The sequence below is a fragment of the Crocuta crocuta genome, unplaced genomic scaffold (assembly GCF_008692635.1).
Source record: "Crocuta crocuta isolate KB4526 unplaced genomic scaffold, BGI_CrCroc_1.0 scaffold9, whole genome shotgun sequence".
Lineage (NCBI taxonomy): Eukaryota > Metazoa > Chordata > Mammalia > Carnivora > Hyaenidae > Crocuta > Crocuta crocuta.
Window position 1 is genome coordinate 3,595,724 of NW_027551567.1, and position 14,428 is coordinate 3,610,151.

At 40.5% G+C, this 14,428-nt stretch overlaps 1 protein-coding gene across 5 annotated transcripts in view; it reads right to left on the bottom strand.

Moving 5' to 3' along the window:
- Window positions 1-14,428, bottom strand: part of CFAP206 (cilia and flagella associated protein 206) — a 72,970-nt gene that overhangs the window by 38,610 nt on the left and 19,932 nt on the right. For 3 of the 5 annotated variants that reach the window (XM_077750303.1, XM_077750305.1, XM_077750302.1), the window contains exon 3: window positions 11,426-11,495. The exons of 1 other annotated variant lie outside the window; for it this stretch is intronic. The gene's annotated coding sequence lies outside the window, so the exon portion shown is untranslated. The remainder of the gene's footprint in view (window positions 1-11,425; window positions 11,496-14,428) is intronic. One more of the 5 variants, XM_077750308.1, reaches the window with a different exon arrangement.

The window sequence follows — 14,428 nt, forward strand, 5'->3', positions numbered from 1 at the left end:
GTGGGCATGGGGGGAGGGGGGAGGGGAGGAAATGATTCCAGATTGAATTTCATCTTTGTTATTTCCTCCCATGATGGGGACCCCAATGCATAGCTCCCAAGGTGGACTTTAATTTGGTACAATCTGGATCCTTATTAAAAGAAGATTATTTTCTCAATTATCAAGGAGCTCACCTTGCTCTATAGCCCATATGTCTTCATTTTTGTGAGGAGGAATTTTTTGGCTCCCCTTCCAAGTTTGCTGAAATTATAAAAGAGCTACATTCCACTTTCAGCAGCTGTCTTCTTATGACCAAATAAAGGCCAAAGATCCATCAAGTTATTTCCCTTCAACTGTCCCTCTATGAGGCAGGTTGGATTGCCAGTTCCTCCTGACACACTGCAAGGAATGATGTATCACCTGGATTTCTCAGTCCACTCCAAGCTCATTATCTCTAACACCAACCTTCTCTCCAAACCAGTCCCACTCTCTTCATTCTTTATTAGGATGAGTTGCCTTTGACTTAATAACAGGTCCAGTGATTTAAGCAGCCCCAAACCTGCTTTGGGTAACCCTGCTTCTCTCCCTCCCTAATCCTTAACACTCAGATCTGTCACTAAGCCTATATAACCTACCTTTTAATCATGTCTCATAGCCATTCCCTTCCCTAACTACTATGTCCTGAGGTCCATTACTGGAATCTCTTACATGTTTCCTTTGCTTCCAGCCTGCTCCATTCCCAAAGGCAAAGCCGATCATATAGTTCTCTATGTACGGTCCTTTGAAGACCTCCCATTACTATAGGAAAAAATTCAGTTCACCTTACACGAGATGCAAGTTCTTCCTTGATCTGGCCTCCTCATCAATATACCTGCACTGTCCAATATGGTAGCCACCAACCATATGATCTATTTACATTTAAATTAGTTAAAATTACATGCAATTTAAAGTTCAATTCCTCAGTTACCCTACCACATGTGGCTAGTGGCTACTGCCTTTGACCATGAAGATATAGAACAGTTCACCCTGCACTGTTGGTGGGAATGCAAACTGGTGCAGCCACTCTGAAGAACAGTATGGAGGTTCCTCAAGAAACTAAAATTAGAGCTGCCCTATGATCCAGCAATTGCACTGTTATGTATTTACCCAAAGGACACAAAAATACAGATATGAAGGAGTACGAACAGCCCAATGTTATAGCAGCTTTATCAACAATAACCAAACTATGGAAAGAGCCCAAATGTCCATTTAGTGATGAGTGGATAAAGAATACGTGGTATATAAACACAGTGGAATATCACTCAGCCATCAAAGAGAATGAAATCTTGCCATTTGTCATGACGTGGATGGAGCTAGAATTAACTCAAAACAGATCACTTATGCTAAGTGAAATAAGTCAAAGAAAGATAATACCATATAATTTCATTCATACGTGGAATTTAAAAAGCAAAACAGATAAACATATGGGAAGTGGTGGGGGGGGAAGAGAGAGGGAAACAAGCCATATGAGACTCTTAAAGACAGAGAACAAACTGAGGGCTGATAGAGAGAGGCAGTTGGGGGATGGGCTAGATGGGTGATGGGGGCATTGAGGGCAGTGGTTATGATGAGCACTGGGTGTTGTATGTAAGTGATGAATCACTGGCTTCTACTCCTGAAACCAACACTGCACTGTATGTTAACTAACTAGAATTTAACTACAATTTTGAAAAAAAAAAGTTTCCACTCTTTTAGGTAAATACTAAAGAGTGAAATTACTGATTCGTATTATAAAAGTATGTTTAATTTTCAGAAAAAACTCCCACACTATCTTCCAAGGTTACTGGAAGTAATTCTTCCTTTATTCTTCCAGAATTCATTCTGCATTCTCACCAGCAAGGAGTGAGAGTTCATGTGCTCCACATTTTCACCTGCACTTGATATTGTCAATATTTTCTAATTTCCCTATCCTAAGCGGTGTGTAGTAGTATCTCATTGCTTTAATTTTGCAACTCCTTAATGACATATAATGCTAAACATCTTTTCAAATGCTGTTTGTTATCTGGATATCTGTTTTGGAGAGGAGTCTATTCATATTTTGTGCTCATTTAAAAAAATCAAGTTGTTTGGGGGCACCTGGTGGCTCAGTCAGTTAAGCATCTGACTCTTGGTTTTGGCTCAGGTCATGATCTCTCAGCTCACGAGATTGAGCCCCAAGTTGGGCTCTGTACTGACAGCTTGGAGCCTGATTGAGATCCTCTCCCCCTCTCTGTCTGCCCCCTCTGTCATGCATGCTCTCTGTCAAAAATAAACTATAAATAAAAATCAAGTTGTTTATTTTCTTGCTGTTGAGTTTCAAGAATTCTTTGTATATTTTGAGAAATAGGTTTTTTTAAAAAAACATCAGATATGTGTTTTGCAAAGACTCTCTCAGTCTATGGTTTGTCTTTTCATTCTCTTAATCAGCTCTTTTGCAGAATAGAGTTTTTAATTTTAATTAAGTCCAACTTCCAATGTTTTCTTTCATGGGTCATGCTTTTGTTTTGTTTGAAAAGTTATTGCCAAATTCAAGGGCACATAGATTTTTTTCCTATGTTATCCTCTAGGAGGTCTTACAGTTTTGTACAGTTAGGTCTATGATCCATTTTGAGTTAATGTTTGTGACAGGTTTAAGGTTTGTATTTGTTTGTGTTTATGTTTCTGGATGTCCACTTATTCCAGCACATTTGTTGAAAAGATTATCCTTCCTCCTTTGAATTGCCTTTGCTCCTCTGGTCAAAGATCAGCTGACTACATTTGTGTGGATAAATATTACTGGTATCTCTATTCTATTCCATTCCATTGATCTGTCTATTCTTTGACCAAGCCACATGGTCATGTTTACCGTAGCCTTGTAGTAAGTCTGAAATCAGGTACCATCAGTTATTCCATTACTTTCATGTCTTTTCATCTCTTAGTTTTCTAATTTGGCCTTCTGGTTAGATGTTGGAGTAGTAATGGTAATACTGAGCTCCATCATTTTCAGAGAAATGCTTATATTATCACATTAATTATAGTATTTGCTGAAAATAAATATCTAATTTGCTGGGAGCCACACCGGCCTCTCTGGATGGCAGTTACAGCAAGGAAATGGCAGTGTTTGCACAGCTCCTGCCATGAGAAACGATAACTAGTATCTCCTTCTGCTACTACTGGCTCATGTCAGAGATGAGCCTGCTGGTATTGACCAGGCCTCACAATATTCCACATGAGACCCATATTCTGAACACAGATACCTCATAAGGAAAAGCATATTCCTGCCTTTACAAAAGAGATTTTAGATGAAAGCTCTATGGATGATTGTCAAAAGGCTCTTCCTATGGGCCTTGCAGATCCAAGACTTAGATAATAAAGGGGGTTAAGAACACAAAAATTACAATTGAGCCTGGCCCCGAGACAAAGAGCCTATTTTGGGGTTAAGGGCAGAACATAGTTACTACATAGATCTTTGCTAATTGGTGAAGCATAGCAGTTCCTTCCTCGAGGCCTATATTCCACAAACACCCTCTCTTAACACTGGCAGCTGGGATGAGGATAGATAAGAGTAGCTAAAACATAAACCCAGGTGCAAAGACTGACACATTTAGGGCCCCCGTGATAGTTTCCACAAACAAACCAATTCAGAAACATTCATCCTCTTGAGAGCCAGACTGAATGACTCCTAGCTTATCTATATACAATTTAACTTACATGTTATCCTGTTTTTCACTAAGAACATTCTGTTATTTCCTTGGTCGGAATAATTCTGCAATTGATATCACAAAATGCCTCCCATTGTAAGAAATTTCTTTTCTCTGACTTCATGTTGTTGCTGAACCTTTAAATAAAGACACCAAAACCAACAGGACAGAGATGCCTGCCTGGTGATCAGAAAGAATATCAGGGCTCTCTCACTCTCTCTCTCGCCGACACCATCCATCCTTCAGGGACCCCTGGACCTGCCGGAGCCGGCCTCTGACATTAATTAATTAATTTATTTATTAAGGAAGTTCCCGCTATTTCTGGTGTGGGAATTTGCATTTTGACAAACATTCCAGGTCATTCTAATTCAAGTGGTCCAGAGACACACACTTTGAAAAAGTAGTGAATAGAAAAGAAATACCATATCCAGCAAGGAATTCCCCACCTTTTCAGCATTATATACAAATTCTGTCTTTGATTCTAATGGAGAATGATACACTTGTGTATTAGACACATTAAAAAATAGATTACTGGAACACAGTATGGAGGTTCCTCAAAAAATTAAAAATGGAACTATGCTACGACCCAACAATTGCACTACTAGGTATTTATCCAGGGGATACAGGTGTGCTGTTTCAAAGGGGCACATGTACCCCCAATACTTATAGCAGTGCTATCAACAACAGCCAAAGTACGGAAAGAGCCCAAATGTCCATCAACGGATGAATGGATAAAGATGTGGTATACATATACAATGAAGTATTACTCAGCAATCAAAAAGAATGAAATCTTGCCATTTGCAACTACGTGGATGGAACTAGAGGGTATTATGCTAAGCAAAATTAGTCAGTCAGAGAAAGACAAATATCATATGACTTCACTCATATGAGGACTTTAAGATACAAAATAGATGAATATAAGGTAAGGGAAGCAAAAATAATATAAACATAGGGAGGGGGACAAGACATAAGAGACTTAAATATGGAGAACAAACAGGGTTATTGGAGGGGTTTGGGGGGGGGATGGGCTAAACGTGTAAGGAATCTACTCCTGAAAACACTGTTGCACTATATGCTAACTAACTTGGATGTAAATTTTAAAAATAAATTTTAAAAAATTAAAATAAAAAGAATGTTGACCATGCAAAAATAAAAATAGATTAGCTATGTTGTTGGCTGAGTAATAAACAAACATGACTTAAAATACCAAAAATGTTGTCATAATTTATTGACACTTATCATTTTTAACCAATATTAGAATTGCTGAAGACTTCTAATACAAGAAATTGCATGTAACCAGGCAACCATGACCACAATCAAGATAATGAACACATCATCAGTCCCTCTGGCCGAAGTTCCCTTCCATCTCAGTGTCATCTCCCTTTCATTCCTCCCTTATGCTCCCATCCCACGGAACCATTGATCTGCTTTCTGTCTCAATAGATTAGTTTGCATTTTCCAGATGTTTATACAAATGGAATCATACAATATGTATTTTTTGTTCTTCTATTTTCTTTCAGGTAGCATAATTGTTTCGAGATTCATCCGTGTTGTTGTGTATATCAACAGTTCATTCCCACTTATGACTGATCGGTATTTCATTGTATGGATATGCCACAATTTTCTTATCACTAGTAAATCCAAATTTTGAATGTGATACTAATAAAGTTACTTGGCTCAGTAGAACAGATTAGAAACTCTTTAACATTATAGAAATTCCCCAAACAAGGACATGAAGGATAAATTATGAGAAAAGGTAGGAATAAAGGTAGGATCTTTGTGATGAGAACAAAGTCTGAAAGACATAGAGAAAGCAGAGGATGGTGAGGAATTTGGAAAGCAAAAATAGAATAGGAACTGAAAAATCTATCATAAGAAGTTGGTAGCAGGTATAACAGTCAGTTTCAAAACATTTAAATTTAATGAGGTTAATTTATCAATCTTTTTCTCTACACTTAATACATTTTATGTTTTATTTAAGAAACTTAAGCTTACCTATCCCCAAAGTCATGAAGATATTCTTTTTTTAAATTTAAAAAAAAAATTTTTTTTAATGTTTTATTTATTTCTAGGAGAGAGAGAGAGAGAGAAAAACACAGCGTGAGCAGGGGAGGGTCAGAGAGAGAGGGAGTGACAGACTCTGAAACAGGCTCCAGGCTCTGAGCTGGCAGTCAGCACAGAGCCCGATGCAGGGCTCGAACCCATGAATCGCAAGACCATGACCGAAGCGAAAGTCGGACGCTTAACCGACTAAGCTACCCAGGCGCCCCGGCATGAAGATATTCTAAGTTGCCTTTTAGAAGCTTTATTATTTTGCCTTTCACATTTAGATCTCTACTATACTGTGAACTGATTTGGGTCGCTGGTGTGAAATAGAAGCAAATATTCTTCCCCATCCCCTCACCCCCCATAGGGATATTCAGTTGGTCCTGCACCAGTTATTTAAAAAGAGCATTCCTCCTCATCATATTGCAGTGTCTCCTTTTCCACAAGTCAGTAGGTGTAAATGTGTTGTTATGGACCTGTCTGGATGTTATATTCTAGGCTTTTATCCATCCTTGCCACAATACCACACTGTATTAATAATCGTAGCTCTGTAATAAATCTTGGTAAGGATAAAGTACCCATTGTTCTTCATTAAGATGATATTGGTTATTTTTAGCTCTTTGACCTTCCTAGCTTTTACCACTAGTATAAACTTAAAGTAACTTTGTTAATTTTCACAAAAATACTGATTAGCTTTTTATTGGTTTCTACAGATCAACTAGAATCTACAGATTAATCTGTATAATATTGGGTCTTTTAATGCATGAGCATGGTATATTTTTCTATTTACTTAGTTCTTTAATTTCTGTCAATAAAATATTTTATAGTTTCCTGTGTATATGTTTGCATATCTTTTATTAATTTTGAGGACCATTGGAAAAGTACTGGTGCTCAAGCCCCTCTCCCAGAGATTCTGAATCAATTCATCCAGTACAGGTTCCATTGGTATGTCTCCAAGATGCCCAAGTGGTTATAGTGTGTAGCCACAGTTGAGAAACACTGCTCTGGAAACCGCTCTCAAGGCTGAATTTAATCTATGACATGTGTTCTTGAGGTACTATCATTCCCCCAGTTAAAAACTGCTTACATATATTATCATCCAGTCTTGGCATTTTAGCTCTAGAACCTATCAATGTTATCTTATTTGGAAAAAGAGTCTTTTCAGATGTAATTAAGTTAAAGACCCTGAGGGAGGAGAGAGTGAGGCGGATTTCCCTGGATTATCCAGGGGGACCCTAAACACCATTTCAAGTATCCTTTTAAGAGAGAGGCAAAGGAAGAGAATGCAGACACGATTAGGAGAAGGCAATGTGAAGGTGGAGCAGAGGGAGATGTAGCCACAAGCCAAGGATGCCAACAATCTCCAGAAGCTGGAACAGGCAAGAAACAGATTTTCTCCTAAAGCTTCCGGAGGGAGTGGTGCCGTATGATACCTTTATTTTAGACTTCTGACCTCTAAAAGCTGTGAGAAAATAAATTTCTGTTGTTTTAAGTTACTTAGTTTATGTGAATTTATTACTACAGCCAGAGGAAATTAATACATGGCCTTTTCAGATAGTGTCTGCTCATCTAAACCTACTAAGATAAATGTGCTAGAAAAGAGCCATATAAATAGAGTGGAGTGATTAAGGATTTGGATATGATCTTGAAAAGCTACTTGAACACCGTGAGTCTTACTTTTCTCATCAGTACAACAGTGCCTACTGACCATATGGTCCTTGTAATCATCAAGTTATTTAATGTACAGAAAGCCCTTGGGAGAGATCCGGAATCAAGGTTAGCACTTAAGAAATGCTGAGACACCTGGGTGGCTCAGTTGGTTAAGCGTCCGACTTCAACTCAGGTCATGATCTTCACAGTTTGTGAGTTTGAGCCCAGCATCAGGCTCTGTGCTGACAGCTCAGAGCCTGGAGTCTGCCTCAGATTCTGTGTCTCCCTCTCTCTCTGCCCCTCCCCAACTTGTGCTCTATCTCTGTCTCTCAAAAATAAATAAACGTTAAATTTTTTTTAAAAAAAGAAGTGCTAACAATTATTGTAAGAAAAGAAAATATCATAAAGAAAGAATGTGATACAGCGGTTATTTTTTGTGAGTTTAAAAAAATTTTTTTTTTAATGTTTTATTTATTTCTGAAAGAGAGAGACAGCATGAGGAGGGGAGGGTCAGAGAGAGAGGGAGACACAGAATCTGAAACAGGCTCCAGATTCTGAGCAAGCTGTCAGCACAGAGCCTGACATGGGGCTCAAACCCACAAACCACGAGATCATGACCTGAGCTGCAGTTGGACACTTAACTGACTGAGTCACCCAGGCGCCCCATTTTTTGTGTGTTTTTGCTTGTTTGTTTTTTGTTTGTTTTTGTTTCTTAAGGAAAAAATATCTCTTTTCCTAAGACAGAGTTTTATGTTTTTTTAAATAAATTTAATTTTTTTAACATTTATTTATTTTTGAGAGACAGAGCATGAGTAGGAGAGCGGCAGAGAGAGAGAGGGAGACACAGAATCCGAAGCAGCCTCCAGGGACTAAGCTGTCAGCACAGAGCCTGACACAGGGCTCGAACTCACCAACTGTGGGATCATGACCTGAGCAGAAGTCAGCTGCTTAACTGACTGAGCCACCCAGGTGCCCTAAGACAGAGTTTTAATCAGAGGTGCATAGGGAGCTTCTAAGGCTGTATGGACCAGATACTATATTCAAAGTGTTGTGTACATGGGCATTTTTTTTTCTGGAGAGAGGAATCATGGTTTTTATCAGATCCTCAAAGAGTTTTATGATTCAGTAAAGGTTAAGAAGGATTGGAAAGGCTGAGAGGGTAAGAACAGAGGGTGCTGTGGTGAGGAAACACTCCAGCCTCATATTCTCCATCTTCTCATTGAAACAAACTTCACAATTACCATGTTGGGCAAGGAGGCCAAGGAGCACAGTATAGTAGCGGAGACAAGGGGTGGCTTGGGACGAGAGCTTTAGACTCATCTTACTTCCCTCATAAACACATCAAAGTAGAAACAGCAGTGTGCTAAGTGAATATAGCTTCTAGACAAGTCCCCAGCCTATCCTATATAAAACATTCTGGGTGCAGCTCATGGAATACATAAGATAGTCGATACGGTATCTGCAGGGAAGGCAGACCTAAGACTGGCCTACAGAGGCAAAGGTGGAAGTGATGGACGAGGTAACCTTGCTTGTTTCCTCATTTTAGAAAACCATAAAAAGGGGGAGCCCTAAGTAAGCTCCCAACACTGTAATCCTGTTATTTTAAATCTGCAATGGCCGAGATTTGCTGCATTTGTGTACGTTCTCCAGCAGTACGCCAAGCAAAGGACACTAGCAAAGGTCAAATTGATACGGAGAAATATCATGGGAAAATGTGCTGGGATGGGGCGGAGTTTATCAAGTGTGTTTACCAACGCCCACGTGGTGGAAAGAGACAGTAGGGCTATTACTCCTGATACTGACTGAGCTGAAGCTGAGGTCTGTGGAGTCTAAATATCAAGAAAGGTGAAATGAAAGTTTCCTGGTGTGTGATCCGTGCTATTACTAAAACACGTTGGAATGGCTGGAAGACCACATGTGTGCTGTCTACAGCATGTATAAGTAAGGTAGTATTGAGGCTGAACAGCAACCTCTATGAGAGAATTAACGGAATAGGTATTGCCAAGTATGTGACTTTCCTTCCCAGAAAGAACAATAATCAGGTTGTTCTCCTTAGAGGTAAGCAGAGCTCCTAAGAAGGAAGCTCCTTCTGCTGCACTAATATCATCTTTCATACAAAAAAAAAATCACTGAGAGGGATTACTTCCAAATTCAGCCTCAATGATACACAATATGTGATAACCACGCAAATGAAGGGAAGAAAGGATTCCTATGTCGACCATCATGCCACTTTCCTTACCTATATGTAATGGAGCCATCTGCTGTCAAAATAGGATCCTACAGCTACAAATTCTTCCATGTTCCCCCCAACTACATAACTGCCTAAGCTAGTTCCAGACCAACAATTCTATAGAATTCTGTAGAAGCCAAGAAACTGACATGAAATCACTTTCAGAGAGAAGTAACTCAGAGTATCCAACCTCTTTTGCAAGTCAGAAAATATTCATTAAGCACTTAAATCCATTTATTACACATTGCAGTTCTCAAAGAAGTTTCTGTCATGTGGGAATTACTAAGGCAGTCTGTAATAACAAATGTCCCTGCCAAGTTCCTTCTTCGTGTGTTTGCTAATACTATTTCTTCCTCAACTGGTCTTTGCCTGTCCCAATCCAACCCAACCCACAACCTCAGTTCAAGTCTTATTCCAGTCGTGAAGGCTGTCCTTGCTCCAGCGCACAGTGGCCTCCCCTCGGACCTCTGCTCTACCAGTTGACGCGTCATCGTCCAAGCACCACTTCATGGTAACATATGCTGACAACCAGCACCTACCACGCATCCACACTGTTGTCAGCACTTCACGTTTATTAACCCGTTTAGTTCTCATAACAGCCCTATGAGGTAGTTGCTATTATAATCCCCATTTTGCAAAAGAGGAAATTGAGCCTGAGCAAGCTGCGCAAAACATCCTACCCAACACCACCAAGGCTATTACACAGTGTGGCCACCATTCATCTTACACGTCGGCCTTTCCCATTTTGTTTGTAAGCACCCAGAGGACAAGAACCATGTTGTAAAATTGGTCAGTTTTCAGCGTTTGGCCTGGCGGCAGGACCTTAGGGACTGATGTCCATAGCTTTACCACAGTTTACTTATTTTACAGTAAGTCAGAAGACCCAGGGAATAAGATCATTTTGTCCCATTTAATCAGGCAGATAAAAAACGAGATACTATAGTAATAACAGGAAACGTGTACTGAGGATGTACTATGAGTCAGGCACGGTGGTAGGTAAGTTTACATATTAACTTATTGCATCCTTTGAATAAGTCATTTCAGAAAGTACAATTATACACATTTGACCATTGAGCAAAGCACAGAGAGGTAGAGTAACTTGCCTGAGGGCACACAGACTCCAGTCTATGCCTAATATACACGCTACCATCTCATACTACATAAGTATGCTTCTCTGCAAAAGAGTGTAGAAAATTTGGAGGATGTACAAGGAGGAAGATGGCCTTCTGCATCTTATACCAACTCCCAATCTTGCAGGAGTGGTACCGGGAGGGTGATTCTCCACAGACACATTGCACAGTCCCTTGGGGACCTCGCTGGTTACTGCTGCCAGCATGACCTGGCCTCAGGGGGGCACTGCTCTCCTTTTAACACCTTGGCTTTGACACGTTTGCTTTTAAAACTCACAGCAATCCTGAAGCAAGTCTGGAACATTTATATCAGAATTTGCTAAAGTCCAGGGTAATGAAACAAATAAAGAGCATAACAAAGAGTACCATAATCTGCTTATAAGATGTGCCCTGCTCAGGGCGCCTGGGTGGCTCAGCTGGTTGAGCATCCGACTTCGGGTCAGGTAATAATGTCACGGTTCACGAGTTTGAGCCCCGTATCAGGCTCTAGCCTGTCAGCAAAGAGCCTGTTTCAGATCCTCTGTTCTCCTTCTCTCACCCTTCCCCAGCTCATTCTCTCTCTCTCTCTTTCTCTCTCTCTCTCAAAATAAGTAAATAAACTTAAAAAATGTGGCCTGCTTGAACAAAATGTACTCTTGACCTTTCTTCCTGCTGAGGCTCCATTCTTGTGTTTACCCCACAAGAGCACTTACCTGGCACCCTTCCTCTTCCTCTTCAAAGTCAGGCCATCAGAAGGCTGGGTCCAGGAAAAGTGAGACTCTTCTGTGGGATGAGACAGAATTCAGATTCCCATTTCTTGCTTCTTCCACAGATGACAGACCTTGGCATCGAGTGCTTTCTCGGGGAGATGCCTTCCCATTAGCCACTACCTCCAGGAATGAGACCTATTCTTAAGTCTCAACAGGACATCCTACATCTAATGCCTGTATAAGATATTTACATGTACAGTAGTAGGTGGTCACAAACCAACTCCTTTGGTCAGGGTCTCAAAAAAAAATGGAAAGAATTCTCACACCAGAATGCCTGAGAGATTAATGAAGCCAATCCAATGACTGAACTCCAGCCAGGAGCTCATCTCACAAAACATGTGCAGGTGCACAGGAGCCTGCGTGTGCTTGGATTAGAGAGTGCTGACGGGCATTCTCGTTTCCAGATATTGTAATCTGAGGTGCTAATGACCGGGAGATCATCAAGGGGACCATGTGTGGAGACAAAGCCATCGAGGACAGTACATTCACGATCACTTCTACTGACTCTGCCTCCAAACCAGTTTGTCCACTGCTGCCAGGAGCCTGACTACCTTGAGGAGAACGAGACCCATAATTGGAGATGCTCAAAAACTATCCATTAATTTCATTAAATGCCTGTTTAATGCTTTTATTTTTAAAAAACCAACTCCTTGGCTAAAATGAGCAAATCAGAGGACTCTAGATGCTGACGAGGATGTGGAGAGACAGGCACCCTCCTACACTGTTGGTGGGAATGTAAGCTGGTGCAGCCCCTCTGAGTATGGAGGTTCCTCAGGAAATTAACAACAGAACTCCCCTATGACCCAGCAATAGCACTGCTAGGGGATTTACCCAAGGGATCCAGGAGTGCTGATGCATAGGGGNAAATTAAATAAAAAAATAAAATAAAAAACCAACTCTTTCTGAATTTATCAACAATGCTTTCTTTACCTAGAAGTTTTTTTCTGGAGCTTGCCTTCAGGATCAATTTGGCCTTAGCTTCTGATCCCATCTAGTCCCAGGGTATATAGACTCTGAGGTGTTCCAGCAATTCCTTCTTTAAAAAAATTTATATATATATTTCGAGAGAGAGAGAGAGTACGAGCACATGTGAGGAGCAGAGAGAGAGGGAGAGAGAGTACATGCACATGTGAGGGGCAGAGAGAGAGAGAGAAAGAGAAAATCCCAAGCAGGCTCCAAGCTGTCCGCACAGAGCCCACCTTGGGGCTTGATCTCCCAAATGGTGAGATCATGACTGGAGCTGAAACCACAAGTCAGCCGCTTAACCAACTGAGCTCCCCAGGCACCACTCCAGCAAGTCCTTCTAACATGGTACATAACACAACTATAAGGCACTGCAGAGGCCGTGGTTATTGATGAGAATAGATGAAATAGTTTCTTCTACTTGAAAAATACTTCCTTCCTGATCATTTAGAAACAATGTTATCAATCATGTCTGTTTCGTAGATGCAGCTGTTTTCTAGGAAAGCTTTTCTGTGGACATAGATATCTTTGACATCTTTACATAAAGTTCTGCAAATCTGGCCTGCAGGCCAAATCATCTCCCTACCTGTTTTTGTATGGCTTGAAAGCGAAGAATAATTTGGTATTATTATACCAAATTCAGATGTCGGGGTCCATACTAAAGTTGGATTGGAACACAGTCATGCTTGTCCTGGGTATTGTCATGACAGTGTCTGCCCCACAGCAGCAGAGCTGAGCAGCTGTGACGGAGCCGGTATTACCTGAAAAGCTGAAAGTGTTTCCTTTCTGGTTCTTTACAGAAAAAGTTTAGCAACCCCTGACATTGTGTATCAGACTGTCTTCTTTGATGTATAAAGTGTATCTTCATTCTGTTTCAAGGCGTCTTAGAAATGACACGTGTAATTTGTAAGGAAGTAAGAGACCCAAAGAAGTTGTAAATAGTTTTAGTGATACAGAACCTGAGCTAAAACGCTTGGCCAAATTACTCAAGCTCCCTAAACCTTAGCTCTATCACTTAGCAAAAAAACAGTGCTGAACTCAGACAGTTTCGGTGGAAGGGAAGGGAAATAACGCATTGAAGGGATTTAGCACAGTGTCTGGCATAAGCGCTAATTAAATGTAGCAATCTTTATTAGCTAATAATATCATTATTACTATTACAACTCAGATCTTCCCACTTACCCTAACACCTTTTTCACTATAATAAACTGTACTCCCCCCCCCAAAGAAAAAAAAAGGATAGGTTATATAATCATTGATTTTTAAATGTTATTGGTGTTTATCCAGACTTGAGATAGTTTCCACTCAATCTCCAGATATCTGATCCACTCGTATCCTCAAGTTTCTACCAGTGTGACATCATAATGGCCACCGATGGTCTTTTGGGAGATGGATGTCACTTACTCAGGAAGACCTTACAACCATCTCTCCTCTTCTGTCTGCACAGAGGGAATAAGAATGCTTGTTCTACATAACTGGAAGCTCAAAGGAGATAGTAGATATGAAGTCACTTTGAGAAGCGAAAGGTCTTTGCAGTAAAATTATACATGTATAAAGCCTTTTGCAAAAGTAGGTAATTCCTAAGACTGCTATCTGTTCATAGGCTGTTGAGAGTCTTGAGAGTCACCATGAACTATGACCTAAATATAACCCCTAAATATAACCTCTCTTTATTCCTTGATTTGGAGAGGAGCGAGAAGTGCCCAGCTCAGAACCTTGGGGACAGTGCCAGCGATGGAAGAGGAGTTGTTAGCAGAAAAAAGTGAACAAATGAAGGATGTTCTGAAGTTCCTGCCTGCTGTGTACCTAAGCATTACCCACCCTGTGTCTCTCTCTCTGGACCCCGTCTACCTCTATCAACCTGCCTTCCTTACTTCCCCATCTTCCTTTTTCCTACTGTCTTCCCTGTTCAACTTCTTCCATCTCCTTCCCTATGTGCCATCCTTTCTCTCCTCCTCTTTTACTTAGTCCTCAAGAGTATTA